The sequence below is a fragment of the Meles meles genome, chromosome 2, assembly GCF_922984935.1.
Source record: "Meles meles chromosome 2, mMelMel3.1 paternal haplotype, whole genome shotgun sequence".
Taxonomy (NCBI): domain Eukaryota; kingdom Metazoa; phylum Chordata; class Mammalia; order Carnivora; family Mustelidae; genus Meles; species Meles meles.
In genome coordinates this window covers 54524346-54552188 of record NC_060067.1, presented here as the reverse complement: position 1 = coordinate 54552188, position 27843 = coordinate 54524346, and positions in this window count along the sequence as shown.

Genomic DNA, 27843 nt, shown 5'->3' with positions numbered 1-27843 from the left:
AGAAAGTGAGAAAGAGAGAGAGAATGTTTCTAAAACCATCCAACGAAAGTCTTCAGGCTTCCTTTGCTTGAATCACCTCGGACAAATTCTTATGGCAGAAGGCATACATAATCTTAATTCAAGAAATATGAACTCATGAGTGGAAAGGTAGATGGGTTGATTGTTTTAGAACAGTGAGAGTCCACCCCTAGATTTGGGTCAATGTCACCCATCAGTGGGCAGCTGTACTATGTGGAAAGAACAAAATGGATGATGGGGAGAGACACATTGAACCACTGAACCCAACAGTGAACACACCGTTATGTCTTTATTTGAGGATTTGAAAAATGAACAAATGAGGAAATGAAAATGAGAAAATGTCTTTCTTCAATTAACAACTATTTTTAAGTAACTCACTAATTCATAGGAGGAGATCAATTTGGCACATCAAGGATCTAAGAGAAATTTGGATCTCTTTGCATATATCAATGGTTGCAGAACTCACAAATTTAATGTGCTTTGGAAAAGAAAAAAAAAACAAAGAAATGATAGGCTTACTCTGCTAAGGAGGAACAGGATAAATTTGAGCACTCTAGGAAGACTGAACATTTGAAATAAAATTTGAGAAAGTAGAGACGAAAAGCAGAACATTTAATTTACTTCATACTGAAACAACAGAATTTCTTTTGGGTTACTTACAAGAGTACCAATAAGGCATTCCCCCGGTACAGATGAATTTGGATGTCATAATGATATAGGTTCAGGTACACCTGTGCTCAAGTTCTGATGATGCCATTTCCTAGCTGCATTATTTGGGACAGGTAACAATCTATTCCTTGCTCTGTCTTCTCAATTGTAAGATGCAAATAATAACAGTAGCTGTTTTGCACTGCTGTAAAAAAGATGGAATGAAATAATGTATATAATGCTTAGTGAAATGCCTGACATCTGTAAGCTCAGTGAATGCTTACTATTAATTTGGAGATTAATCAAGTGTTAGACTTCCTGAGATTTTATGGGAGTTTAGTCAGCAGAACCATCTATCTGCTTATTATTTCTGATATTCTGCTTAGATTACTTCTATCCAATGTCTTTGTTTCTATCTGTGAAGACTTAAAAGAGGAGTGATAGGAACAAGAATAAACAAGTTGTTTTGGCATTCTTATAAACAAACTTTCATTTTTTATTTGCTTTCCTGTTCTAGGCATTTGTTTATTTGCATAAAGACAAAAATAAAAGCTACTAAGGGCTGCATGCCATACAATCAGAGGAAAGCTTGGTATGGCTTTGAAACTTAATGATCAAAGCAGGGGAGATGCATGTCAAGGGTGCCCAAGAATCTTTGGTTTTGTGAAAAGCTAATGATGGGGTACATGTGAGATTAAAGGGCTTTTATTGGAAGGCATCGTATAGCATGGACTATAGAAAAATCCAACATAATATGTTCAAAGGTCCTTGATCTCTCTTATATATCATTACATGAGGTTATAAGCCTTACTGATTTTCAAACATAACAGACTTTAAATAGGTAGCTATGCTGGGCAATTGGGAATTGTTACAATAAGGGAGACCCTTTGAATCACCCATACCTAAGTCCCCTGCTTTTGCTACCTTGGGCAAGCTGCTTAACATCTCTGAGGATCTGTTTCTTCATGTGATGAATTGCTTACAGCAATTCATCTATTGGGGTTTATTTCTAAATCCTTATGCATATATAAAGTATATATGGCATCTAGTAGGCACTCAATACACACTTTATTTTCTGTATGTTTGTTTCTTTTTATTACTTGTTAAAAAAAAAGAGAGAGAGACTGAAGACAGTTAATCTTATATCTACCTTAAACTATTCATGCTGACATAGGAAGAGAAAAATAAATAAAAGAAAATAAAAGACAGCTGAGACACAAAATGGAGATAGGAAAGATGCTAATATAAAAATGCAAAACCTAAATTTCCTGCATACTTTCCAAGGGTAAGCTGATCTCAAATAAATCTCCAACATTTCTAGTGCCAAAGGTAAAAAAGGAAACATGATCTGTACAATAATTCACACAACCCATTACATAAAAGAAAACAACTAGTCGACAAAGCGAAATTCTTCAGTTTTTAGGAGCTCAAGAATCTTCTGCCTGTGAAGTTGCCCAGAAAACAAGGGTTCACCTGACTGTGCTACTCCAAGGATGTCCCTCTTGCCTGGTCCACAGGTCTCTCTCTGCTTGCGTATCCTCTTGCTCATTAGGCTTTCCTTATTTTGGTTTCTCTGTAACCAGCCCACACCTTTGTAACTAACTAGTTCTGCATCTATTAACTTCCATTATAGTATGCTGAATGAAAACTAAGTTTCTAGTTGATTCAAGACGACAATTTTTGTTTCATTTACATTGCATGGATGCCCTTAGAAGTTGACTCCAGCTATGTTTCACCTGTTTTACACCCTGGGACCCAGACAGGAAGGTAGTCCTCTACCATTTTTTTTAAATATTTTATTTATTTATTTGACAGAGATAGAGAGATCACAAGTAGTCATGAGAGGCAGGCAGAGAGAGAGGAGGAAGCAGGCTCCCTGCCAAGGAGAGAGCCTGATGCGGGGCTCGATCCCAGGACCCTGAGATCATGACCTAAGCCGAAGGCAGAGGCTTTAACCCACTGAGCCACCTAGGCACTCCTTGTCCTCTACCATTTTTGAGGGGTGCTGAAAGAAAGAGACTCTCCAGAAGCAACCAGTGGTCGGTCTTAAAGTGAAGAGTCACCTCCACTAAGTCACACCCATCCTGACAATGGGGCAGGAATACATGCTCCTCCCACAAGAACAGTCCTCAAGGGTCAGGATATGGGTATGGTAGGAGGGGTAGGGCCAGGGATGAGGTCTGTATAATCCTCTCACAGGAAAAGGGACTTCAGATCATTGAAAACAGGAATTCATCCTTATTAACTTTCCTCAAATGGCCCAATCTGAGTGATGTTGTCTCCCAGGATCCTAAGCTTTACCTTGTTATTTATGGGAGAAAACAAACCAACAAACCAACAAAGCAAAACAAGAATTTTGACTGGAGCCGATATTCAAAGAAAAGATCTTAGCTTGGCACTAAAAAATAATGGCAAAATAAATATTCATAAGACTTCAAAAGTGTCAACAAAATGTTTCAGGTACGTGTATCATAGCTTGATAAATTCTCTCCTTAAAGGATCATGATTTTTAAGATTATCTTATCAATACCTGAATGCTATTCACTTTACAGAAGAGGAGACTTTCTGAGACTGTTATACATTGTGTCACAAAACCCAGTGGATTTTTTTTGACTATTAACTTTACGTATTTCTCTAGGTCAATAAATAAAATTAGTCTTTTAAAAAGATCAACAACATTTATTTATTTTAATAAGTCATAATCTATAATTCTTTTAACAAATTCCCAAACTGTATCTTTTGGTTATTTCTAATTTTTCACTATTATGATTTCACTATGCATTTGTCACATTGTTTTCTTTGGATAAATTCTAAAAAGTCACACCATAGTTCGTTTTCAGGTATCTCAGTAGGCCCTCCAAAAAACATCAACTTTCATTTTCTTTATAGATCTCTCTCTTTTTTTTTTTTTTAAAGATTTTATTTATTTATTTGACAGAGAGAGATCACAAGTAGACAGAGAGGCAGGCAGAGAGAGAGAGAGGGAAGCAGGCTCGCTGCTGAGCAGAGAGCCCGATGCGGGACTTGATCCCAGGACCCTGAGATCATGACCCGAGCCGAAGGCAGCGGCTCAACCCACTGAGCCACCCAGGTGCCCCTATAGATCTCTCTCTTCATCACAATTCAGTTTAATCTCTCCCAATCTGAAGGTGAAACATGCACATTTCAGGTTGTCGGTATACTTGTTGATTGCATCATAAATATATCTGTTTTTTACACATCTCTTACGACTGTCTCTTCATGCCCTTAGCCCATGTTCCAGGGCAGTGTTGGTCTTAAAATATTAACCAATACCAGTATTCCACTTACTCTACATGTAGGAGGCAGGCTCTGTCCTAGGAATGTAATATACAATTAATATCTTCATTAATTCCCACAAAAATCCTGAGTTAGATACAATTATAAGCCTCATTCCACAGGTAAGGAAACAGAGCTATATAGTGGTTAAGTACATTATTAAAGGTTTTATTAAACTTTTTTTATATTTATTTGAGGCTTTTATCTCCCATGTTGCTTTATATATCAATTAATAGTATTAACAGTGTTCATACAGAATTTCAAAACATAAAACTCTTTGATATTATGATCCCTAGAATCAACCAGAATTGTACAAATAACCTCTTCTGGTTTTAATACATGATTGAATTACTAAAAATAAAAATACGATTAATCTAGAATTTATTTTAAATATGGTGTGATACAAGGACTTAATTTTTTCAAGCAAAAGGTTAGCCATATTTTCAGACACCATTTAACAAATTATATTTTTATTCTTACTGATTTGAATGTCGTCTTTATTACATAATTAATTCTCTCATATTTCGGTTTTCCTTATATATACCATTAAGCTAAGTTCATACTTCTCTGTTAATAAAACATCATCTGAATTTTTGTCATTTTATATTATGTTTTTATAACAGGCCAATCTCTTTTTGTTGCTTCTCTTTTCAACAGTTTTTTTATTTTTTTTCTTCCATATTTATTGGCCCAAATGAACTTTAAAATCAGTTTATCAAAATCCATTTAAAAGACACAAAATATTTGTTAATTTTTTTAAATGTATAAATTATTTTGAGAAGATATAACACTTTTATTATGTCATCTTCCTGTTCGAGAACATTATTTCTAAGGTGCCTGGGTGGCTTAGTGGTGGTTTCAGCCTCTGCTTTGGCTCAGGTCATGATCTCAGGGTCCTGGGATAGAGCCTTGCATCTGGCTCTCTGCTTAGCAGGAGTCTGTCATATAGATAAATAAAATCTTAAAAAAAAAAGAACATTATTTCTTCATTTATTTACCTAATACTTAAGTTGATTAATTTTTTATTACCATCCACATTTTATGATGTTCATTTTTAGTTTAAATTTTTGTTATGCACTTGATTCCTTTTAAAATATAAAATTATTATCAATTTTTACAAAGAAAATGTGTTTTTGAGAAATTTCTGAAAACTGCCATCTCTTTAGAGATATTACTCTTGGTGAGAAATTGTTTGCATTGAAGAAATTTTTTTTTTCATTGAAGAAAATTTTGGTTGAACTCCTTTATTTGAATAAATTATACTTTTTTCAATTGCAATGTAAAACAATTCAACTAATTTTAAATAACAATGATGTTATAATCTTCCTTTTATTATTTTAATGTTTAACATGCTAGTTTTTTGCCATTAGGTATCATTTTGGTCTTTGATTTAAGACACTTTATTGTTTAAATATGTGAAGGAAATATCTATATATTCTTATAATATAAATTTATTTTATTAGAAAGAAGTATCGAGGGGCTCTTGGATGCCTCCTTTGGTTAAGTGCCTGACTCTTGATTTTGTCTCAGGCTATGATCTCATGGTCTTGAGATCCGGCCATAGTTGACTGGTGCTAGGTGTGGAGCCTGCTTAAGATTCTCTCTCTCCCTCTCCCTCTACCCCTCCTCTGTCTCCCTCTACACACATATGTGTACTTTCTTAAAAAAAAAAAAAGAAAGAAAAAGGTATTGAATTTTATGTCTGTTGAATTTATCAAAACAATTATGTATCAGTTTTATTTTCATTCTGTATAGATCAAGATGCATGCTTCTGATAAATGGATTGCAAGTTAAATTGAAGATCATTTTCTTTCATTATATCATTGATTATTGTTTCATTTCCCCTTGGTATCTTACACTCTCTTGGACTGGTACTTCATATCTAGAGATAAAAATCTCTAACTTCTTATCCAAGACTGGACAAGCATACTCCTTGTGTTTACTAACAGCTCAAGCTGCACTCAGTAACCCCAGCAGCCTCTTTCAGAGAGATTGCTGAATTCTCTCGGTAATACAAATCACTTGTATGGTCATCTTTTCATCCTGCGCTTTCAAAACAAGTAAGAGACCTCTTCACTCATCTATGATGTGTCAATTCATGTATATAAATATACATGTAATAGAACCACTTTACTGAGAAGGAGGGATTGGTATAATCAAAGGTGTGGATTATAACTTTATGTAATCTTACTCTCATAAATTTTGTCCTAAAAAGTCATCTGAACTCCTAACCCACCTCACTCCCCTCTCATGTTCCTTCTTACTCTGTTCACTGTTCTTTTTCATCTAGTGTGTCTAGTGATCTTCCTACAGTTACTGGATAGTTTCAAAATGCACTTCTTGCCATCTACTTCATCCATTATTGCCTCTGATATCACTGTTTGAATCATCGTTTCGACTATTAGCCTGGAATGGAGATTCCTCTCTCCACTGATGTCTAGCTTTCTGTTCATTTCCCAAAGGATATGCTAAACCTTTCTGTGGTGTATAGGCTCTTCTCAAGAAATTTGAGTTGTTTTCCTCGGAGACACTGTCAAAGAACTCTAAATGACAGCTTATAATCAAAAGTCTTCCTTTTTCAAAACAGTTAGTTGGCTTACCAGGAACAGCTCAGGTGCCATACCAGACTCTCATATCATGAAAGTGTTTTATTAATATCAATCTCACTTATGGTATCTGTTATCTCTGAATATCTGCTATATTCTTTGTTTTGTTTTGTTTCAGAATTTTGATTTATTTCAGAATTTTAATTCTGAATCATGAGTTCCAATGTGCTTCTAGTGCTTTTCACAATTGGCCCTGGTCTTCATGCAGGTAGAACACATATTGATCCACCAGGATATCCTGGCATTCTCAAAGTGAGTTTACCAGTTAAATTCCATCTTCATTACCAATATTTTATTTGTTTTTATCTCTCTCTTGTCTCCAAGGGGGCATGTCTAACTTTGAAGTCATTCCTGTCTTCTAATAGAATTCTAAAAGTTATATATATCCATTGATAAACTTGCTGAACCAACAAAAGTTAATATGGGCTATAGATCTGCTAGAGCCATGGTAAATTGGATAATGATATGGTTTTATTGTTAGAGGAACATAGAATTTAAAGAGTACTTTCATAGACATTATCTCACTTGAATTTGCAAGAACACAGCAAACTATACTTCAGTTTACAAGGGAAAATCTAAGAAAGGCTCTAAGAAGCTAAGTGACTTGCTTATAGTCACACTTCAAATGAGTGGAACAACTAGAGTTTCTCCTTGAGCTTTTTGTCTCACATTACTAAATAATTCAACTCCTAAGCCAGATTTTTGGGCACTAGGCATTTTCTTTACTCATTCACACATTTCTTATTTGAAACTAGATATATATTTTTAAATCAAATCATCGTTGTCCTGCCAAACTTATATTATCAATATTCTCCTAGAAATCAGGGAGGTTTAATTTCGCCCATTACCGCCTGCCTCTCCCCATCACACACAAATTTGTCTTGTCTTAATGACTCTACTCCTAAGCATTTCTTAAATTTATCTCTTCACAGAGTACCCCTCCCTCCACTATCCTTGTTCAGAAGCTCATGACTCTTCATGTAAATTACTGCACTATCTCTAACTTGTCATGTTTTCTCTGAGGATTTCCTGTCACCTACAGAACATGGTCAAAGCTTGTTAAAATATATGCAAGACCATCTATCAGTTGATACCTTTCTACCTCTCTAGTCTCATTATATCTCATTACCTGCCTTATAGACTATGATTTAGAAACCCTGAATTCCCTGCATTTTCTTGTTTACCTGATTCTCTTGCTTCTGTGTCCTTTTCATCTATTGCTCTTCCTGTTTGAAAGGTTTCTTTTCTTTGTCTTCTTCACATGCTTCATTCCATTTTGTTCATCCACTGCTTTTCCTATGCAACTTTCACAAGCCCTTTAAACACCCTTAGTTATTGTGTAAGGAACATTTTGGTGTTATTACAATGGCATAATACCCTGTCCATACATCTATTACTTCACTTAGAGCACTACTTGATACAATTTACAATTTATATTACTTTTTAATTGACTTACATTATGTACTTATCTTTGTATTTGATAACTAATTACATCAGGTATCTTGTCTGTTTACATGTTTTCTCTCATAATTAAACTGTAAGCTTTTTTTTTTTTCAAAGATTTTATTTATTTATTTGACAGACAGAGATCACAAGTAGGCAGAGAGGCAGGCAGAGAGAGAGAGGGGTGGAAGCAGGCTCCCTGCTAAGCAGAGAGTCCGATGCGGGGCTAGATTCCAGTACCCTGGGATTATGACCTGAGCGGAAGGCAGAGACTTTAACCCACTGAGCCACCCAGGTGCCCCAAACTGTAAGCTTTTTGTATCCAATTTTCTCTAGCATATTATATTAACTCCTTTGTGGAGATAATATAAAACCACATATTTATTAACTATTGACCTCATCATATAATTTAAAAGAGGAAACATGATCATTACTGTATATATACATATATCCATAATAAATGCATACATATATACATACATACACATGCATCCATAATAGGTACAATGACACATATATACAAAAATATATACATGTATATGATATGTATTTGTGTTCTCATTCAATATTTTGTTGTTTGACTTTTTATGTGTGGGATATAGAGATTTGTAGAGGTGTTTTAGGCAAAATTCAATATCTGATTCTAAAATCTAAACCCTACTCTAGAGATATGCTTATGTGGGTGAGTAAAAATGTGTGACTCAAGAGTTAGGTAGGATGGGAGGGTGTGGAGAGTCTGCACTTGTATCTCAACTTTTTTCTGATTAGTATCTAGAGTTGTGTTGTTAGATAAAGCTGTCTACAAGGAGACATGTGTTCTGTCATCTTCCCAACACTGGTATATATTACACAAATGTAAGTGAATCCAAGAAGCCTGGAAAGTCCAGATCACTAGAAAAATATCTGTAAATCATAAGTTTGTGCATTGGATAGGTGAAAGCATAGAAGCAAAATATAATTTGTTTCCAATATTGTAAATAATTGGTACATGGTAATGACAAATATATTCATTAAAGAGTTTAGAGAGTATAAAGTAAATAAGCCATGGTGCTTCAACTACTTAATATCATGAAGAAATATTTTGTGGATTTTTTTCTGTGAATTTTAAAATACAGGGTTAAAATATTTAGTATCTTAGAAAATTTGTTGGGTTTTTGGATAGGCTGTGACCACATTTCCCCCCATTTAAAATGAAAGCATACAGGTTTTCACTTTCTGTATCTTTTGGGGAAAAAATGGTTTGGATATTCAAAGGAATACATACATATACATATAATAATATCATATATATGTTATATGTCATGCATGTTATGTACATAATCATACAAAGTCATTTATGCACTTCACATTTGTTGGAGTCATAACACAGTTCTATTGCTTTAATACTATTGTTTTGATTATAGAGTACAAATTATTTCACTGAAAGTTTCAGTACTTTTAGAGGAACTTACATTAGGATATCATTCATTTTTTTAAAAAAATATTTTATTTATTTGACAGAGACACAGCAAGAGAGGAAATACAAGCAGGGGGAGTGAGAGAGAGAAAAGCAGGCTTCCCACTGAGCGGGGAGCCCGACCTTGGGCTCCATCCCAGGACCCTGGGATTATGACCTGAACCAAAGGCAGAAACTTAATGACTGAACCACCCAGGTGCCCCTAGGATATCATTCTATTCTACTACTATATTATTAGGAAAAAAATTATATATACACATATATATATAATTCTGAACTTACATTTCTAATGTCTGCATTAATCTTCTTAGTCTGTGTAATAACAGTATTCATGATCAAAATACTGCTTTTCTAATTATACATAAAATATCCCAAACACTGTATTTTATACATAAAATATCCCAAACACTGTCTTTTTGAGATTATTTTTTGAGATTATTTTAAGTCTGCAGAGTGGAGTTTCATGTTTGGGAGAATGAAAGACTTAGTGTCCCTTATTGTCTTCTGTGTATGTGTGGATAGGGCTGCATGGCCTCCCAGTTTTCTGTAAGAACAGAATAATGTATATCAAGTGCCATTTCCCCCAAGTCAAGATTGTCACTGGATTTGAATGCCAAGCACCTCATCTGCTAATTAATGGCATCTGTAGATTCCAAGTCTAGAATTTCCTTTGATCTATTTCATGTTCAGGCTTAAGCTGTTCTTTAGGGAAGTAAGTATCCTCATTTCATCAGTCTTAATAAAGCTCAATTTATTCAAATCCCTTGCAAGAATTTGAGCATCTCACATTTAAAGCATAGTGAGTATTCCAAATCCTTGTTAGCAAATCACTATAACCATCATATTGTTAACTTCTAGAAGAGCATATTCAGAGGTGAGGAAATTCTTTTTCACTAACTTGTATCGTACTGTAATGGACCAAAGTCTAGATCAGTGGTTCTCCTACCTATTCTATAAACAGAAGCATCAGAATCACCTGGGGGCTTAGAGGGAACATGGCCATGGAGTAGGAGCACTGTAGGCTCACCTCACCCCATAAATAGAGCTAGATAACTATCATATCATCCCAAATACCCCAGAAATTGATCTAGAGACTAGAAGAACAAACTCCACAACTAAAGATGGAGAAAAGACCATAGTGAAGAAGGTAGGGGAGACATGACTTGGGAGAGAAAAGGATTATTATGGCCACTGGGGTCGGGAGGGAGTTATAATTTTGGAGAAGGGCAGGAGACAAACTACCACATATGGGAACACACAGGGAACACAAATCTCCATAAAAATTGTCTTGGAAAATGAGAGGGCCCAAATTTTGTGAGTTCTTTCAACCAGCAGGGCTTAAAGTCCAGAGTTTTGAAAGTCAACATACTTGGCTCTGGAGAGACCAGAGGATAGTAGGACAGTTCTTGGAGAAAAGACAACAGGTAGCCCACAGACATATAGCACGGAAACAAGCATCTGAAGAGCGCCTGGGGCGTTATTTGCTCCTGTTGGCGCACATAAAAAAGAGGCAGAGTTCACAGACAGATCCCTTTGGAACAAAGGACCTACCAGGCATCATTTCTCTCCCAGACCCCTCAGCATAAACTCAGAGCCACCTACAGGAATCAGTACAGCACCAACACTTGCTGCCTAACTTGCTTACACTAAGCTCCACTCTCCCAACACACTCTGGCGAAACCACCGTTCCCAGTCACACTTGCATCAGTCACAGTGCTATGGGCCGTTGCCCCGGAAGACCAGCCTCAAACCCTGCCAACACTGCATCTCTTAACCTGGAAGTTTTTCAAGGTCTTGGTTCCAGTGGCAGTGGTGAGAAACCTCATTTCACAAGAAGAGTAGAACACACCTAGATCAAATGCACCATATTTAGGCCAGGGACCAAAACCTGCCCACAGCAGGCAAAGAAAGCCTCTGCAGATGACTGGCCTGAAGAATAAAGTGGCCAGAATACAACAGCAGAGCTCACACAGCACACATTGCAGAAAACCTCAGTGGGTGACTAATTCCTTTGTTATCTTGATTGTGGTGAAGTTTTTACTTGTGTGTACATATGTTAAACCATATCAAATTATACATTTCAAATATGTGAAGCATATTGTTTAGAAATTATACCTCAATAAAGCTACTAAACAAAACAATTAAGAAACAAAAATCATTATGATGGGGATCCTAGAGACACTTTCAAATTTTTTTTGTAGGGTCTTTGTTTAGAACACTAGAACACCATTCTCTCAAATCTATAAACAAAAATTGTTACAGTTGTTTAATTTCATTCTACAGAGTAATTTTGATAGTGCAGTTTTCTGTGTTATAGTGGGGGTATTTTCAGGGAACATTCTGTAATATTCTGTAATATATATGCCTCTGTCTATAGAGAAGAGGGGACACAAGAAAGAAAGGGTAAAACAGTTAATGTAAACATTTAAAATTGACATATTATATTAGTAAATATATATTATATATGTATATACAGACCCCATGCAATCGATAGGTAAATCTAGAGATACAGTGCACATGTATTTTGGGGATGTAGAGATCAAGTAGTAGGACAGAAATCAGCTTGTTGTTTTGTAAACTCATGCAAAAGTGCATATTAAAGACAAAGGTATAACCTAGTAATTAATGGTCTTTTAATAGGATAAAAAATTACTTAATTGCAGATACAAAAATATTTACCACAAGACTCCATTAAACATTTCCCGCTCTAAAATAATGTTTACCATTAAAACACACATAGTCTGTGAAAATGACAATGTGTGCTATTAATGGAACAGTATGTTTCTCACCATTGAAGTCAATGAATACCATGTAGCATTCAGACTTTTTCCCAAAGTTCTTATTAAAAGTTATATCCTGCAACATAGGTGCTATGAAGATAGCAAATAAAGAAAGGGAGAGAAATGGCTCTTTGGTCCTTTATACCTTCCTCCCTATCAAGACACTAATAGGCCAGTGGAAAGTATTTTAATTAAAATTTGGGTTGTGTGAATAATGAAATGCTCATTTTCTCTCCCTTCTGCATTGAGGCATGAGACATGCTTGTCTCACTGAGGTGTTTAACACTTTTCCTTTGGCAGTATGACAAAGGATACATGTTGACATCTGGGGATCTGTCATGGATTAAGAAGGTGCAAACCAGTGTGTGTGGGAGGCCAAAAGAAAATGTCAAACTCTAAAACCCTTATTCTCAAATCAATGCCCTTTTGTTACAGATACAGAAATAGAGATCTTGAGAAAAGACTCCTAAAATCAGAGTCACAGAGTACATTAGAAGGGCATGACAAATGGAATCTATGTTACCTCTTGGAATGCGCCAAACTCAGTTAAACTAGGAGAGCTCCCTCAACATCAGGTCATCCAATATTCTTATCCAGATAAATTAAAGAGAAAAATAAATGTCTAAGCATGAGATCTTAGCCAGTAGTTTTACTTTGGCATGTCCCAACAAATGTCTTTATTATAAAATCAAAAGGTTTGCTCAGGTTGGGAAGAAAGTGCTTTCAACTCCTCTCAGTGATTGGTGATTCCTGAAAAACATGGATTAGTAGAAGTTAAATATGGTTTTTCAACCTGGGGATTATTTATATTTAGGGCCAGATAGTTCTTTGTTACTGGGGTATGTCCTGGGTATGTAGGATGTTTAGCAGCATCCTTGGCCTCTACCTATTACATACCAGTATCCCCTCATTCCTTTTGTGATAACCAAAAGTGCTTGTAAACATTGTTAAGTAGTACCCAAAGGTGGAGAATAGCCCCTACTTAAAAATTAATAAAATAAACCAGTTCTATGTATTTATTCCTGGTATTGCCTATTGATTAAGCTTAGAAATACCTTTACTTATTCTGAGATCTTGTTTTTTCTAATTAATTTTTAAATGACTTGACTCTTTTTCTATATCTGAATTTAAATTTTGGGTATAAACATAAAATGTTTATTTCTCTTGATCATTGCTTTCAACTGTATTATGTCCTTACCTTCAGAAAAATGGATTGGTTAAGTTAATTGTTTAACTTGGTTAAATTGGTTAAGTGCAAACATATTTCATAGCTTTTTGGTAATTAAAAAAATAAGACTTTTTCTAGACCATTTTACTACCAAATTGAAGGGAAAATACAGATATTTCCCATATACTTCTTATCCCCTCACAAGGAACTTCTTCCTCATTATCAACATTCCCTACCAGTGATACATCTGTTGTAAGTGATAAACCTACAGTGATACCTCATGATAACCCAAATCTATAAATTACATTGAGGTTCATTGTTGGTGTTGCATATTCTATGGACTTGGACAAATGTATAATGACATATATTCATTATTAGGGCATCATACAGAATATTTTCACTCCGTTGAAAATCCTCTATTCTCCACCTATTGCTCCTGCTCTTCTCCCAACCCCTGGCAATCACTGATCTTTTTGATGTCTCTATAGTTTTGCTTTTTCTAATGTCATACAGTTGGAATCATACTATAATAATGTATGTAGTCTTGTCATGTTGGCTTCTTTCACTTTGATCTTCATTAAAGTTTCCGCCATGTCTTTCTATGGCTTAATAGTTCATCTCTTTTTGGTGCTGAAAAATATCCCATTGTCTGGATGTACCACAGTTTATTGATCCTTTTGCATACTGACGGACATCTTGGTTGCTTCCAGCTTTCAAGCTGCTATAAACATTCATGTAAAGGTTCTTATGTGGGCATAACTTTTTCTTTTTAAATATTTTGTATTTGAGAGAGACAAAGTATGAGTTGAGGGGGAAGTACAGAGGGAGAGTGAGAAGCAGACTTCCCACTGAGTAGGGAGTCCAGCAGGGCTGAATCCTAGGACCCTGAAATTATGACCTGAGCCAAAGTCAGATGCTTAATCACCTGAGCCAGCCAGGCACTCCTCTTTTCAATTCCTTTGAGAAAATATCAAGAAGTGCAATCATTGGATTGTATGGTAAGGATATGGTTAGTTTTAATATAAATCATCACACCGTCATGCCATGTGATTGTACCATTTTGCATTCTCACCAGCAATGAATGAGAGTTCTTATTAGTCTACATCCTCACCAGCATTTGCTGTCAGTGTTCTGCATTTTGGCTATTCTAATAGATGTGTAGTGGAATCTTATTGTAGTTTTAATTTGCATTTCCTTAACAACATATAAGGGGAAACATATTGTCATATGCTTATATGTCATCTGAGTATCTTTAGGTTGAGGGGTCTAGTAAGGTCACTGGCTCATTTTTTAAAGTAGATTATTTCTTACTGTTCAGTTTTAAGAGCTCTTTGTATATTTTGGGTTACAGTCCTTTAACAGATGTGCCTTTTGAAAGTATTTTCTCCCAGTCTGTAAGTTTTCTTCAAATTTTCTTCACAGTGTATTTCACAGAGCAAACGTTTTTGATTTTAATGAAATTTAAGTTATTAATTCTTTTTTTTAATTTTTTTTAAAGATTTTATTTATTCATTTGACAGAGAGAGAGATCACAAGTAGGCAGAGAGGCAGGCAGAGAGAGAGGAGGAAGCAGGCTCCCTGCGGAGCAGAGAGCCCGATGCGGGGCTCGATCCCAGGACCCTGAGATCATGACCTGAGCCGAAGGCAGCGGCTTAATCCACTGAGCCACCCAGGCGCCCCAAGTTATTAATTCTTTTTTGGATTTTTTCTTTGATATTATATCAAAAAAGTCATCAGCACACCTGGACCACCTAGATTTTTCTCCTATTTACCTTTCAGAAGTTTTATAGTTTAAATTTCACATTTTTGTTTATGATACATTTTTAGTTAATTTTTGTGATGGGTGTAACATCTGCATCTAAATTTATTTATTTATTTATTTTTGTTCATGGATGTCTGATTGGTCTAGGACCATTTGTTCACCAATTACTACTACATTGTCTTGTTTACTGCACCTTTATATTAAGTCTTGAAATTGAGTAGTGTCTGTCCTCTAACTTTGTTCTTCCTCAATATTATGTTGACTCTTCTGAATCTTTTTTCTCTCCATCAAAACATTAAAATAAATTTGTTAATATCATCATAACACAATTTGCTGAGATTTAGATTGAGAGTACTATAGAGTACTATAAGCCTATATAGAGTACTATATAGAGTATAGCCTATATAGCCTATAAAGAGTACTATATAGAGTACTATAAGCCTATAGATAAAGTTGGAAAAAAACTGACATCTTGACAGTATTGAGTCTTTTTATCCATGAGTATGGAATATTTTTCCATTTATTTAGTTGATTTTATTCATCAGAGTTAGTTTTCCTTATATAGATCTTGTTCATATTTTTTAGATTTATACCTATTTAATTTGGGGGGGTGCTAATGTAAACAGTATTGTGTTTTTTTGTTTTGTTTTTTTCTATTTTTATTTATTTATTTTTTTTTCAGCGTAACAGTATTCATTCTTTTTGCACGACACCCAGTGCTCCATGCAAAACGTGCCCTCCCCATCACCCACCACCTGTTCCCCCAACCTCCCACCCCTGACCCTTCAAAACCCTCAGGTTGTTTTTCAGAGTCCATAGTCTCTTATGGTTCGCCTCCCCTCCCCAATGTCCATAGCCCACTCCCCCTCTCCCAATCCCACCTCCCCCCAGCAACCCCCAGTTTGTTTTGTGAGATTAAGAGTCATTTATGGTTTGTCTCCCTCCCAATTCCATCTTGTTTCATTTATTCTTCTCCTATCCCCCTACCCCCCCATGTTGCTTCTCCATGTTCTCATATCAGGGAGATCATATGATAGTTGTCTTTCTCCGATTGACTTATTTCACTAAGCATGATACGCTCTAGTTCCATCCACGTCGTCGCAAATGGCAAGATTTCATTTCTTTTGATGGCTGCATAGTATTCCATTGTGTATATATACCACTTCTTCTTGATCCATTCATCTGTTGATGGACATCTAGGTTCTTTCCATAGTCTGGCTATTGTAGACATTGCTGCTATAAACATTCGGGTACACGTGCCCCTTCGGATCACTATGTTTGTATCTTTAGGGTAAATACCCAGTAGTGCAATTGCTGGGTCATAGGGTAGTTCTATTTTCAACATTTTGAGGAACCTCCATGCTGTTTTCCAGAGTGGTTGCACCAGCTTGCATTCCCACCAACAGTGGAGGAGGGTTCCCCTTTCTCCACATCCTCGCCAGCATCTGTCATTTCCTGACTTGTTAATTTTAGCCATTCTGACTGGTGTGAGGTGATATCTCATTGTGGTTTTGATTTGTATTTCCCTGATGCCGAGTGACGTGGAGCACTTTTTCATGTGTCTGTTGGCCATCTGGATGTCTTCTTTGCAGAAATGTCTGTTCATGTCCTCTGCCCATTTCTTGATTGGATTGTTTGTTCTTTGGGTGTTGAGTTTGCTAAGTTCCTTATAGATTTTGGATACTAGCCCTTTATCTGATATGTCGTTTGCAAATATCTTCTCCCATTCTGTCAGTATTGTGTTTTAAATTCCAGATTCAACTTGTTTGCTGTTTCATTTTGCTTTGAATTCTGACTAATATTCAGCTTCCTTCCCATATCTGATTTAAAGCTCTTCTTCATTATCCTCAGTTCTGCAAGTCTATGGTTCCAGTTGCATAAGAAGTTCAGAGGGAGGAACATACACAGCACTCCTAAAGAAGGAGAAAAAAATGGCTCCTTACTTGGAAAATGACTCACTCACTAGTTGCCATATTTATATCTCAAAGAGGTAAAATGTAGTCTTGTTTATGTGTCTTAATTTCAACAAGTAGTGGCCAATTGCCTTAGCCATTCTGGGTCCCTTGCCCCCTAAATGATTAAACCCTACTTGTTCCTGAACCTCAGCTGCAGTCCCCTTCACCAGTCCACTGATTTTTGTGTTCTTGGTCCATCCATATAACTTTCTCAGCAGGTGTTTTGTTCACATTTCCATCTTCTCTCTTTGACTCTCAACTCAGAACTTGAAGGCATATAATAAATCCATCTTCTTAGAATGCTAGATATTTAAGGCATGGCCCTACTCCTCTCTGTTTGGCAGTCTCACTAGGCATATTTCTCTGAACTCTTTCTCTAAGTCTTAGAAGCATTAGGCAAACTGCCATGTGAATGACTCAACAAATTTTAGATAGGAGATTATCATGACTCTCTTTTTGACATTAAAGAGGCATTTTTGTACACCTCTAACATAGAAAGTAAGTTTCTCACCTTATTCTCTCCCTTCAGTTTTTTGGTAGGGCAGTTTGATGACTTGTATTAGGATCCAAGAGGTATACAGCCATGTTTTAAGTCATGGAATCCCTCTCTCTATCACTGTGATTGCCGTTCTTCAAATTATATTACAACTGATTATTTTTCTGTTCTGTCTTTCCCAATATTTTGTGAGTTTCAGGATGATATTTGAGTCTCCAGCATCAAATGGAATTCCTGGAATATACTAAATTAATAATTATTGACCAAGTGTATATATGAAAAAGTGTTTGGCAAAGTGGTTTTATTAATGTATTTTCACAATATGTTTAAAAGCTAAGGGGCGCCTGGGTGGCTCAGTGGGTTAAAGCCTCTGCCTTCGGCTCAGGTCATGATCCCAGGGTCCTGGGATTGAGCCCTGCATCAGGCTCTCTGCTCAGCAGGGAGCCTGCTTCCTCCCTCTCTCTCTCTCTGCCTGCCTCTCTGCCTACTTGTGATCTCTCTTTGTCAAATAAATAAATAAAATCTTAAAAAAATAAAAAGAGAAGAATAAATGAAACAAGATGGGATTGGGAGGGAGACAAACCATAAATGACTCTTAATCTCACAAAACAAACTGGGGGTTGCTGGGGGGAGATGGGATTGGGAGAGGGGGAGCGGGCTATGGACATTGGGGAGGGGAGGCGAACCATAAGAGACTATGGACTCTGAAAAACAACCTGAGGGTTTTGAAGGGTCAGGGGTGGGAGGTTGGGGCAACCTGAGGGTTTTGAAGGGTCAGGGGTGGGAGGTTGGGGGAACAGGTGGTGGGTAATGGGGAGGGCACGTTTTGCATGGAGCACTGGGTGTTGTGCAAAAAGAATGAATACTGTTACGCTGAAAAAATAAATAAAATGGGAAAAAAAAAAAAGAAATGCAACATTTATTGTTCCTAAATACTTGTGAAGTGTTTCAAATCCACCAATTTTCATATGGAGAATCTATGCTCAAGATATTCAGATGTTTGTTACTCAAATAGGATCATGCGAGTAAAGTTGAACAATGTTGACTAAAAAAAAAAAAAAAAAAAAAAAAGTAGCTTTAATCACTATGCTGTAAAATTTTGAATTCATTTAAATTTTTAAATAATTTAAGAATAAATAGTCTGTTTTTAACAACAGTTCTTCTATCAAATTACATTGAATCTATCTGCATTTGTTCAGTTTGAATCTTTTTATCTTTCTGTAGAATGTTATTTTTTCATATAAATGCAACATGGTCATTGACAAATTTACTTATATTTTTAATTGGCATGTAGAAAAGAGTATCTTTCCTATATTTTTTATCTACTAATTAGTGCTTTATAGGAAAGGTATTAATTTTTTACATTTACATTTTGTTATGTGATCTTAATGAAATATCATTAGTTGTGAAGATATTCAGTATATAAATATCTCGTATTTATTTATTTGAAGCACTTAGACATATTCACTGAAAAGAATATCAATTTTAAAATATATTTCCTGATAGTCATCAATCTTATCAATTTTTATTTATAATAAATACATATTATAGCATATATTTTGATTACTATATCTGTAAAAAGTTAAAGCAAAGAAGGAATTTTACATTTTATCAAATAAATATTCTGTAACTATCTTTATCTAAATTATGGAGTACATTATTTTGATACATTTACATAAACCCCAATTAAAAAAATAAACTAATATTTTTCCTAAAATGTTAGTCTTCTTTTTCTATTTTATTAATTGTGGAAAATGAAGGAAAATACATGAGATAAAAACAAAACAAACTATAACACTAATGAATCCCAATCCCTAAAGAACCACTACTAATATTTTTATTTCCTGTCCTTTATGCATATTGTTCCTCTTCTTATTATTACTTGGTATCTTTATTGATCATTATTTTGCATAAAATATTTCCTGTTCTATTAATTATATACACCTCTAAATTTTACTTAACTGTCCCTGTGGAATACATATTTTAGAAAGTGGAGGATAAGGAGGGAATGGAGAGCTAAAGTAAGGAATAAATACAATAGCCGTTAAATTTTATAGTATGTTTGGGAAGGAAGAAGTATTACAGAACAAAATTAGTGCAAGGATAAGGGGCTCAGCAGGACTGGAGTTTGTGCCACATTTTTTAATTGGTTGCTAAGAGTAGCTATCAGAACAAAGAGGAAGTAAGCACAGATAATATTCAAAGCAGAGGGAACTTCTTGCGCAAACAGCCAGAAGTGGAAGTGTCTCTAGTATGTCTGAAGAACAATAAGGAGGTCATGTAGTTGGATCTGAGAGACTAAGAGGGAAATGAAAAATAGAAAAGGCAAGTTCTAATAGACTCAAATTCTGAGTGCCTTCTAAGCCATCTAAGGACATGGGGGATAATCTTTCATTCTGGGAGAAATGAAGAGTCACTGGAGAATTTAGAGTAGAGCACTGACAGGTATCCTCTTATATAAGTCTTTGATCATGTATTTAATTAATTCTTATGGAAGAAGTATTATTAGGGGATTAGTGGGCCCATAGTATGAATATTTCCAGTACTATTTTACATATAATGTTAAACTAAGTTCCTGTCAGGTTGTATAGCAATGAACAACTCCAAGGCAGTACACCAGGCTGTTCTACCTCACTACACACTCACCAGTACAAAGCAGTGTTTTTTAGGCTCCTGCAGCTGCCAGCACTCAAGAAATGAGGCTCACATCACCATCTAGTACATAAATATATATGCACATGCATCAATAGATACAGCTATGGATAGAGACATAGATACAACAATTTCCAGTTAGTCTCAATGAGGGCAATATTTTGACGGTTTTTTTGTTTGTTTGTTTTTAGAGAATGTATGTGTATAAGCGGGAGTGAGAGGTGCAGAGGGAGAGGGAGAGAGAGAATCTCCAGCAGGCTCCACACTCAGCACAGAGTCCAATGCAGGGCTGATCTCATGACACCGAAATCATGACTCCAGCGGAAATCTGAAGTCTGCAGCTTAACCCACTGAGCTTCCCAGGTGGCCCAAGAGCAGTGTTTTTTTGTTTGTTTGTTCGTTCATTGTTGTTTTTTTTTTAATGTTTTCTATCTCATTTTTTCATTTATTTAAAAGATCTTTCTGGGGCACCTGGGTGACTCAGTGGGTTAAAGCTTCTGCCTTCAGCTCAGGTCATGATCTCAGGGTCCTGGGATCGAGCCCCGCATGGGGACCTCTGCTCAGCGGGAGTCTGTTTCCTCCTCTCTCTGCCTTCTTGTGATGTCTGTCTCTCAAATAAATAAAATCTTAAAAAAAAATCTTTCCTGGAGCTGTTAAACTAATTTCAAAACATACTTTTGAGATCATATTTTCTAGCCACTCTCTTTTGAATATTAGAGATGATCTTAATCCTTTGCATGAGTTTTCTTGCAATATTTGTGACAGTAGCCATCTGTAATACCTGCCTGTTCATGTAGTTCTTGTTGACTTATGATAGTTATTTTATTTTATATAAGAAAATTGATTAATTCTTTCACAGAATCCTTTAGTATTTAAAATTTTAGACATATAGATTTTTTTTAATTTGATTTAGAAATATTTGGACTCTATATCCAATTCTTTAATCAACAGGATTATACCTTTTTGCAGGCTTTCAGGTGAGGTCCGAATTTGCTTTTTATTCCAAAGTAAGAAACCCACTTATGATGATTATTTTTCCTGATCTCTTTCAGGAATCCTTGTTTGCAGTTCATTTATTTTTTTGAATAATCTGCAGTTGTCAAACTTGTTCAATTATAATAAGCCTATATGATATTTATTGGTTTGTTAAGGCTACCATAACAAAGTAAAATAGAAACAACAGTAACAACAGTATTTTCTCATAGTTCTGGAGGCTGGAGATCAGGAGTCTATACCTTTAGCTTCTTCTGAGGTCTGTCCTTGCCTTATAGATGGTTATCTTCTCCCTGTATTTTAAAATAGTCTTCCCTCTATTATGTCTGTATCCTAATCTTTTCTTTTTATCAAGACACCTGTTGTATTGAAATAGGGCCCTTCTGAGTAACCTCATTTTAGCTTAATTATCATTTTTTCTTTCTTCTTTTTTTTTAAGATTTTATTTATTTATTTGACAGAGAGAGATCACAAGTAGCCAGAGAGGCAGGCAGAGAGAGAGAGAGGGAAACAGGCTCCCAGCCAAGCAGAGAACCCAATGTGGGACTTGATCCCAGGACCATGAGATCATGACCTGAGCCAAAGGCAGAGGCTTAACCCACTGAGCCACCCAGGCACCCTTTTTTCTTTTTTTCTAAATTAACATATAATGTATTTTTCCCCAGGGGTACAGGTCTGCAAATCATCAGGCTTACACATTTCACAGCACTCACCACAGCACATACCCTCCCCAATGTCCATAACCCAGCCACCCTATCCCTACCCTCACCTCCCCCAGCAACCCTTAGTTTGTTTCATGAGATTAAGAGTCTTTTATGGTTTGTTCCCCTCCTGATCCCATCTTGTTTCATTTTTTCCTTCCCTACACCCAACGACCCCCAGCCCTGCCTCTCAAATTCTTCATATCAGAGAGATCACATGATAATTGTATTTCTCTGATTGACTTATTTCACTCAGCATAATACCCTATAGTTCCAACCATGTTATTGCAAATGGCAAGAGTCTGTTTCTTTTGATGGTTGCATAGTATTCCATCATATATATATATAGATAGATATATCTATATATCTATAGCTATATCTATATATCTATAGCTATATCTATATATCTATAGCTATATCTATATATCTATAGCTATATCCTGTCTTCTTTATCCATTCATCTGTTGATGGACATCTAGGTTCTTTCCATAGTTTGACTATGTGGACATTGCTGCTATAAACATTCAGGTGCATGTGCCCTTTTGGATCACTGCATTTATATCTTTAGGGTAAATACTCAGTGGTGCGATTGCTGGGTCATAGGGTAGCTCTATTTTCAACTTTTTGAGGAACCTCCATCCTGTTTCTAGAGTGGCTGTGCCAGCTTCATTTCCACCAACAGGGTAGGAGGGTTCTCCTTTCTCCAAATCCTCACCAACATCTATCGTTTCCTGATTTGTTAATTTTAGCCATTCTGACTGGTATGAGGTGGTATCTCATTGTGGTTCTGATTTGTATTTCCCTGATGGTGAGTGATGTTGAACACTTTTTCATGTGTCTGTTGGCCATCTGGATGTCTTCTTTGCAGAAATGTCTGTTCATGTCTTCTGCCCATTTCTTGATTGGATTATTTGTTCTTAGGGTGTTGAGTTTGATAAGTTCTACATAGATTTTGGATACTAGCCCTTTATCTGATATGTTATCTGTGAATATCTTCTCCCATTCTGTCAGTTGTCTTTTGGTTTTGTTGACTGTTTCCTTTGCAGGGCAAAATATTTTGATCTTGATGAAGACCCAATAGTTCATTTTTGCCTTTGCTCCCCTTTGCAAAGTTTCTAGGAAGAAGTTGCTATAAGAAGAAGTTGCTGCGGCTGAAGTTGAAGAGGTTGCTGCCTGTGTTCTCCTCAAGGATTTTGATGGACTCCTTTCTCACATTGAGATCTTTCATCCATTTTTTTACAATTTTTTATTTGTTTATTTTCAGCGTAACAGTGTTCATTGTTTTTGCACCACACCCAGTGCTCCATGCAGTATGTGCCCTCCCTATTACCCACCACCTGGTTCCTCAAACTTCCACCCCCCCCACCCCTTCATCCATTTTGAGTCTATTTTTGTGTGCATTGTAAGCAAATGGTCCAGTTTCATTCTTTGGTGTGTGGTTGTCAAAACTTCCCAAATCCATTTGTTGAAGAGACTTTTTCATTGGACTTTCTTTCCTGCTTTGTTGAATATTAGTTGACCATAGAGTTGTGGGTCCATTTCTGGGATCTCTATTCTGTTCCATTGATCTATGTGTCTGTTTTTGTGCCAGTACCATACTGTCTTGATGATCACATCTTTGTAAAACCAATTTTGGTTTTCTTTTTCAACATTCCTCTGAATATTTGGGGTCTTTTCTGGTTCCATATAAATTTTAAAATTATTTGTTCAATTTATTTAAAAAATTATGGTATTTTGATCAAGATTGCATTAAATTTGTAGATTGCTTTAGGTAGCATAGATATTTTCACAATATTTGTTCTTCCAATCCAGGAGCATCGAACATTTTTCCATTTCTTTGTGTCTTCCTTAATTTCTTTTATGAGTTCTTTATAGTTTTCTGAGGACATAGATTCTTTGCCTCTTTTGTTAGTTTTATTCCTAGGTATCTTATGGTTTTGGGTGCAATTGTAAATGGGATTGATTCCTTAATTTCTCTTTCTTTTGTCTTGCTGTTGGTGTACTGAAATGCAACTGATTTCTGTGCATTGATTTTATATCCTGACACTTTACTGAACTCCTGTATGAGTTCTAGCAGTTTTGGAGTGGAGTCTTTAGGGTTTTCCACATAAAGTATCATATTATCTGCAAACACTGAGAGTTTGACTTCTACTTTACCAATTAGGATGCCTTTTATTTCTTTTTGTTGTCTGATTGCCAAGGCTAGGACTTCTAGTACTATGTTGAATAGCAGTGGTGATAGTGGACATCCCTGCCATGTTTCTGACCTTAGTGGAAAAGCTCTCAGTTTTCCCCCATGGAGAATGAAATTTGCTATGGGTTTTTATAGATGGTTTTGGTGATATTGAGGGATGTACCCTTTATCCCTACGCTTTGAAGTGTTTTGACGAAGAAAGGACATGGTACTTTGTCAAATACCATTTCAGCATCTATTGAGAGTATCATATGGTTCTTGTTCTCTCTTTTATTAATGTATGGTATCACATTGATTGATTTCCAAATGTTGAACCAAACTTGGGGCCCAGGAATAAATACCACTTGATCGTGGTGAATAATCCTTTTAATGTACTGTTTTATCCTATTGGCTAGTATTTTGGTGAGAATTTTTGCATCCGTGTTCATCAAGGATATTTGTCTGTAATCTCCTTTTTGATGGGATCCTTGTCTGGTTTTGGGATCAAGGTGATGCTGGCCTCGTAAAATGAGTTTGGAAGTTTTCCTTCCATTTCTATTTTTTGGAACACTTTTAGGAGAACAGGTATTAATTCTTCTTTAAATGCTTGGTAGAATTCTCTTGGGAAGCCATCTAACTGTGAGCTATTGTTGTTTGGGAGATTTTTGATAACTGCTTCAATCTCCTTATTGGTTATGGGTCTGTTTAGGTTTTCTGTTTCTTTTTTTTTTTTTTATGTTTTTCCTGATCTTTTTTTTTTTTTCCATTTTATTTATTTTTTCAGCGTAACAGTATTCATTCTTTTTGCACAACACCCAGTGCTCCATGCAAAACGTGTCCTCCCCATTACCCACCACCTGTTCCCCCAACCTCCCACCCCTGACCCTTCAAAACCCTCAGGTTGTTTTTCAGAGTCCATAGTCTCTTATGGTTCGCCTCCCCTCCCCAATGTCCATAGCCCACTCCCCCTCTCCCAATCCCACCTCCCCCCAGCAACCCCCAGTTTGTTTTGTGAGATTAAGAGTCATTTATGGTTTGTCTCCCTCCCAATCCCATCTTGTTTCATTTATTCTTCTCCTATCCCCCTACCCCCCCATGTTGCTTCTCCATGTTCTCATATCAGGGAGATCATATGATAGTTGTCTTTCTCCGATTGACTTATTTCACTAAGCATGATACGCTCTAGTTCCATCCACGTCGTCGCAAATGGCAAGATTTCATTTCTTTTGATGGCTGCATAGTATTCCATTGTGTATATATACCACTTCTTCTTGATCCATTCATCTGTTGATGGACATCTAGGTTCTTTCCATAGTCTGGCTATTGTAGACATTGCTGCTATAAACATTCGGGTACACGTGCCCCTTCGGATCACTATGTTTGTATCTTTAGGGTAAATACCCAGTAGTGCAATTGCTGGGTCATAGGGTAGTTCTATTTTCAACATTTTGAGGAACCTCCATGCTGTTTTCCAGAGTGGTTGCACCAGCTTGCATTCCCACCAACAGTGGAGGAGGGTTCCCCTTTCTCCACATCCTCGCCAGCATCTGTCATTTCCTGACTTGTTAATTTTAGCCATTCTGACTGGTGTGAGGTGATATCTCATTGTGGTTTTGATTTGTATTTCCCTGATGCCGAGTGACGTGGAGCACTTTTTCATGTGTCTGTTGGCCATCTGGATGTCTTCTTTGCAGAAATGTCTGTTCATGTCCTCTGCCCATTTCTTGATTGGATTGTTTGTTCTTTGGGTGTTGAGTTTGCTAAGTTCCTTATAGATTTTGGATACTAGCCCTTTATCTGATATGTCGTTTGCAAATATCTTCTCCCATTCTGTCAGCTGTCTTTTGGTTTTGTTAACTGTTTCCTTTGCTGTGCAAAAGCTTTTGATCTTGATGAAATCCCAATAGTTCATTTTTGCCCTTGCTTCCCTTGCCTTTGCCGTTGTTCCTAGGAAGATGTTGCTGCGGCTGAGGTCGAAGAGGTTGCTGCCTGCATTCTCCTCAAGGATTTTGATGGATTCCTTTCTCACATTGAGGTCCTTCATCCATTTGGAGTCTATTTTCGTGTGTGGTGTAAGGAAGTGGTCCAATTTCATTTTTCTGCATGTGGCTGTCCAATTTTCCCAGCACCATTTATTGAAGAGGCTGTCTTTTTTCCATTGGACATCGACCCTCAACTCTATGGCCAACTCATCTTCGACAAAGCAGGTTTTCTGTTTCTTTCTGGTTCAGTTTTGGTAGTTTATATTTCTCTAGGAATGCATCCATTTCTTCCAGATTGTCAAATTTGCTGGCATGTATTTGCTAATAATATGTTCTTATAATTGTTTGCAATTTTTTGGTGTTGGCTGTGATCTCTCCTCTTTCATTCATGATTTTATTAATTTGGGTCCTTTCTCTTTTCTTTTTGATAAGTCAGGCCTGGGGCTTATCAATCTTATTAATTCTTTCAAAGAACTTGCTCCTAGATTCTGTTGATTTGTTCTACTGTTCTTTTAGTTTCTATTTCATTGGTTTCTGCTCTGATCTTTATTATTTCTTTTCTTCTGCTGGGTTTAGGGTTTCTTTGTTGTTCTTTCTCCATCTCCTTTAGTGTAGGATTAGGTTGTGTACTTGAGATCTTTCTTGTTTCTTGAGAAAGTGTTGTATTGCTATATACTTTCCTCTCAGGACTGCTTTTGCTGTGTCCCAAGATTTTGAACAGCTGTGTCTTCATTTTCATTTGTTTCCATGATTGTTTTTAATTTTTTCTTTAATTTTCTTATTGACCCATTCACTCTTTAATAGGATGCTCTTTAGCCTCCATGTATTTGAGTTCTTTCCAACTTTCCTCTTGTGACAGAGTTCTAGTTTTAGAACATTGTGGTCTGAAAATATGCAGGGAATGATCCCAGTCTTTTGGTACCAGTTGAGACCTAATTTTTGACCCAGGATGTGATCTGTTGAGGACTGTTCCATGTGCACTAGAGAAGAATGTGTATTCTATTGCTTTGGGATGGAATGTTCTGAATATATTTGTGATGTCCATCTGATTTAGTGTGTCACTTAAAGCCATTATTTCCTTGTTGATCTTATGCTTAGATCATCTGTCCATTTCAGTGAGGGGTGTGTTAAAGTTCCCTATTATTGTATTATTGTTGATGTGTTTCCTTGATTCTGTTATTAATTTGTTTATATAATTGGCTGATACCATATTAGGGGCATAGATATTTAAAATTGTTAGCTCTTCTTGTTGGACAGACCCTTTAAGTACAATATAGTGTTCTTTCTCATCTCTTATTATAGTCTTTGGCTTAAAATCTAATTTATTTGATATAAGATTTATCACCCCAGCTTTCCTTTGATGTCCATTAGCATGGTAAATTGTTTTCTACCCCCTCACTTTCAATCTGGAGGTGACTTTGGGTCTAAAATGAATTTCTTGAAAATAATATATTGATTTTTTTTTTTAATCTACTCTGGTAACCTGTGTCTTCAGTTTGGGCCTTTAGCCCATTTACATTCAGGGTAACTATTGAAAGATATGAATTTAGAACCATTATATTGTCTGTAAGGTGACTGTTTTTTTTTTTTTTTGTTTGTTTGTTTGTTTTGTTTTGTTTTGTTTTTAAGATTTTATTTATTTATTTGACAGACAGAGATCACAAGTAGGCAGAGAAGCAGGCAGAGAGAGAGGAGGAAGCGGGCTCCCTGCTG